Below are 4,801 nucleotides of genomic sequence, written 5' to 3'. Positions count from 1 at the left end.
CTCGGGCTCACCTGGCCGCACCCCTGCCCCGCAGCCCAGACCGCGCGCGCCTCCCGCCCCGCCGCGGCGCCCTTTTCTCTCGCGCCTCACCCCTCCCACTCCTGCCCTGCATCCCTCCCACTGCGCCCCGCACCCCTCCCACTGCGCCCCGCACCCCTCCCACTGCGCCCCGCACCCCTCCCACTGCGCCCCGCACCCCTCCCACTCCTGCCCTGCATCCCTCCCACTGCACCGCGCACCCCTCCCCCCTCCTCGCCGCCCCGCCCCCTCCGCTCGCTCCCACTTCCGGGCACGCTTGCCCTCGCGGCCCGTCCCGCCCCCTTACGAACCCCCCACGCGCTCGGAGGGTGCGGGCCGGGCCCGGGGCCAAGCGCGGGGGAGCGCCGCAGAGCGAGCGCGGGGCACGGACCCCGGAGCACGAGGTGCGGCGCCGGGTCCTCGGACGCTCCGCTGCCGCCGCCGCCGCCCCGTCGGGCTGAAGACACGTCGACCCGCGTCCTCGACCGAGAGCGGCTCCCGGCGGCTCCTCCCGCCCGCTCTCGCCCTCTCGCCCCGCCGCGGAGAGACCGGCCTCCAGGGCCCCCGGCGCGGCCGCGAACGGCGCGGGGCCTCGACGCTCTCCGGGCGCGCAGCCCGGCTTAGGGCAGCGCCCGCCTCCCGGATTCGGAGCCTGTGCCCGCCCCCCCCCCCGTGCCGTCCCCTCCCGCTGCCGCGCAGACCCCTCCGCGCCCCCTCCGCGCCCCCTCTGCGCCCCGGGCGCTGCGCGGCTGCGAACAGCACCGGCCCCGAGGCCGCCGTCGCGTCCCGTCGGGTTCCCGCGGCCCGGCCGGGTGCAGGCGCCGCTCGCGTCACGCTCCGACTCGGGCTCCGAGGCAGGGACGTGTCCGAGGGCCACAGCTGGGACCTGACGGACGCACAACCCCGGGCCCGCGGCAGCTTGTCTCGGCTCAAGTGCAGCTTCCTCCGCGCGGCTGTGCGCAAAAGGCCCCGAGGCGGGCGCCGGGGTCTGCGGGCGCCGGGGGTCTGCGGGCGCTGGGACCGTTGCCCTCAGGCTGGCCTCGTCTGCGCAGACGGCCTTTGTCGCGCCTCGTGCACTCGCGAAAGTTCCGGGCATCGTGCTTAGCACCTAGTGGCCACCCAGTACATCTTTGTGGACTGAACGAAAGACTCCAAAACCCTTAAGTTTTTTTTACTGAGTTCGCACCACCTGTAGAGCAATAAATGAGAATGAACTGGGGGCACCTGGTTGGCTCAGTCTGTAGAGTGTGGCAACTCTTGCCCGCAAGGTCATGAGTTCAAGCCCCACTTTGGGTAAAAAGCTTATTTAAGAATGGAGAGTTTTGAAATGTGTATCTAATTTGCATAGCTCTATTCTCAGGCAACTTAAAAGTTAACTGTATAGTGACACTTAGGACTTTGTGTGGGTATATCATTTACTATTTTGCAACCTGAATCAATTTTATATCCTGAAACAATACCTAAGAAAAAAATTCATACGTAAACACCAAGTCCTCGGGAGATTATATGGCGCTAGACACAGGGGTGGGAAAGCAGATGCCTAGGCTCTTTCTCTGCCTTTGCCATGACATTGACCCAAATGCCACCTCAAAAGACAAAACTCACAACAGTTTCTTTCAAATATTTGAGTGATTTGAAAAGTGGATCTTTGCAAGTTTTCCAAACCGTGAGGCCTCGTGACATCCTAGATGTGGGCCAATGCAGTTCATGTAGAAGTTACTAATATGGAAACTGGGAAAACATAAATGAGGAAGCGAAGAAAAGCAACTTGCACACATGATGGTCTGTGGTTGAGATGTGAGGAGTGTCAGGCTCCTGGATCTAAGTTGGTTTGATCCATTATGCCAGAGAAGTGAAATTAATAGGAATGATCCTTTCAGAGACACTTTGGTCATTAGACACCCACATTCTTATGGTGAGCTCCGCTTTACACACACGCTAGTGAAAGCCCCTTACGTGCATCCTAGCCCACATCTTGAAAGGTTGTGGAAACTTGGCCACTTTTTCCACCTCCCAGAACCCCATTTCCTTATCTGTAAAGTGGCAATAATGCTGCATATTTCACAATCCTTATTTTGAGAATTAATGTAACACATCTAGCGCCATATACAATATGAAGTAGGTGTTCAACAGATGTTTTTTATCAGTAGTAATATTTCATTTAATCTTCACAATAACCTTGTACAGTAGATTTAGACCCAGTCTTCTGATTCCAAGTCCAGGGTTTTCCCACCGTGTCACACAGATTTGGTGACTCCCAAGTTATGTGATGAGAATGAATTAGAAATGAAAATATTCAGGGGGCTTGAGTGTGCCGTTGGCTGCACATGGGACTCTTGGTCTCCACTCAGGTTGCGATCTCGTGGTGGTGGCCTCACAGTTGTGAGACTGAGCCCATGTCTGGCTCCACAGTCAGCTTGAGTCTGCTTGAGATTCTCCCTCCCTCTCCCTTTGCCCCTCCCACTGGTGTGTGCTCTAAAATCAATCAATCAATCAATATTTTTAATAAAGAGTCTCTGCTCCTCTCCCTATGCCCCTGCCCCATCAAATAAATAAATAAATGAAATCTTAAAAAAAGAAAAATCTTCAAATGAACTAGGACAGTTCATGTGGATCATTTAATAATTATGAAGTGGTATCCTTTCCATGCAGGCTTTGGGTTGATTTTCTCTAATGGCATTGGGTTTTGAGGCACTCACACAAGGTCAACAACTGGTCAACAGTTACTCAACTAGAAACACTCATGAGACAACAGGCTGATTTCAGGGTGTCTTCAGAAAATAATCATCGTTTTACTCAACTGTATCGAAAATCAAAATTTTTTCTTAATGTAGAAATCCCTTAGTGGGGGTAATTTCCTAAGCATTTTTTTGTTCCATTTAGGCTGTCTAAATAGTTCACATAAACTGCATTGTTTTGAGATATTGGGTTAGACTTATTAAGTTTAAATTTTAGTTTGAATTTGTTGGTTCTCAAACTGTACTCTAAAACAAGGGGAAACTGAAAGCAAATATGTGCCGCAGTCTGGAGAGAAGGATGTTAACTGGCCTCCTGCCGGCTGTTCCTCGAGGTGCTGGCACATATTTGTCTAGTCACGCGAATGTGTACCGGGTGCCCACCGTGTGCCCAGCGTTCAGCTAAGCAGCAGTAGCTTACATTCTCTGTTATCAAGTTTATATCTGGGGGTTCCTGCATGGTAAGTGCCCAAGTCTCGGTTTCAGCTCAAGTCACGATCTCAAGGTGGGGGGGATCCGACCCCCCGTCGGGCTCTGGGCTCAGTGCAGAGTCTGCTTCTCTCCCTCTCTTTCTGCCCTCCACCTGCTCCCACTGTCTGTCTCTCTCTCTCTAAAATAGATAAATCTTAAGAAAAAAAGTGTACGGGGTGCTTGGGTGGCTAAGTCTGTTAAGTGTCTGCCTTCAGCTCAGGTAGTGATTTCAGGGTCCTGGGATCGAGCCCCACATGGGGCTTCCCTGCCCAGCGGGGAGCCTGCTTCTCCGTCTCCAGCTGCCCCTGCTCCCTGCGCATACTCTCTCCCTCAAATAAATGAATGAAATCTTTTTTAAAGAATTTGTGTTTATATATATCCTATAAATATGTATTTCTCTGTGTCTGTAGGAAAGTGGCTCCTTGGATCCAGTAAGTGAGCCAGAGGGTGTCAGAGAAAGCAGGAAATATCCTTAGAATAAGGACTCATAGGTTCCAGAGGTCACACACACTCACAATAATCAAGCAGGTTATTATGGTGTAGGCTGAGGGATTATCCAAAAGTCCCCAGAGGAGAGCTGACTGCCCAATCTTGGTCTCCTGTCTCTGGGATGATGAAGGCCCTGGAGAACCTATTAAAAAGGCACAATAAAGTGAATTAAGTGGGACATTATTTACTGTTACCCCCACCTCTGTAAATAGTGTAAACAATGTAAACATGGGACAGAAAAGGAAGAGTTCCAGTAAATGCATTGGAAATAGGGGACGGTTAGGGTGGGGAAAGAGGGAGCAGGAGTCCTACGCTAGAGTTAGGTGTTCCAGAATACACGTATTGTGTACTACATTATTCCACATATCACATAATGCACTTACAGGCAAGATTCTCTGTTCTTGAGTTTTGACCCGGCATCGGGTAGTTTCGGACTCTTAAGAAACAAGTGCTATGAGGGCGCCTGGGTGGCTCAGTGGGATAAGCCGCTGCCTTCGGCTCAGGTCATGATCTCAGGGTCCTGGGATCGAGACCTGCATTGGGCTCTCTGCTCAGCAGGGAGCCTGCTCCCCCTGCCCCTGCCTGCCTCTCTGCCTACTTGTGATCTCTCTGTCAAATAAATAAATAAAATCTTAAGAAAATAAGAAAGAAACAGGTGCTATGCTACTTGTATTTACCCAAAGAACACCAAAGCACTAATTCAGAAGGATATGTACACCCCATGTTTATTGCTGCATCATTTACAACAGCCGAATTACGAAAAAGGCCCAAATGTTCATTGGTAAACGGGTAAAGAAGCAGTGGTGTTTATGAACACACCCAGGGGAGAACGACTCAGCCACAAAAAAGAATGAAATCTTGCCATTTGCAAGGACACGGATGGGCGAGACAGGGCAACGCTGAGTGAAACGTCAGTCGGAGAAAGACGAAAACCACAGAATTCCACTCATATGTAGAACTGAAGAACCAAAACGCCGAGCAAGGGACAAGGAGACGAACCGGGAAGCAGAGTCTGTCTTCCTAGAAGGCAAACCCGGCCGGGGCGGCGGCGCGCGGAGCCGGTGAGGCCGGACAGAACGGTCGGTCGG

This window comes from Neovison vison, chromosome 11 (genome assembly GCF_020171115.1).
Source record: "Neovison vison isolate M4711 chromosome 11, ASM_NN_V1, whole genome shotgun sequence".
NCBI classification, from domain to species: domain Eukaryota; kingdom Metazoa; phylum Chordata; class Mammalia; order Carnivora; family Mustelidae; genus Neogale; species Neogale vison.
The sequence above is the reverse complement of the archived record's forward strand: the minus strand, read 5'-3'. Positions refer to the sequence as shown.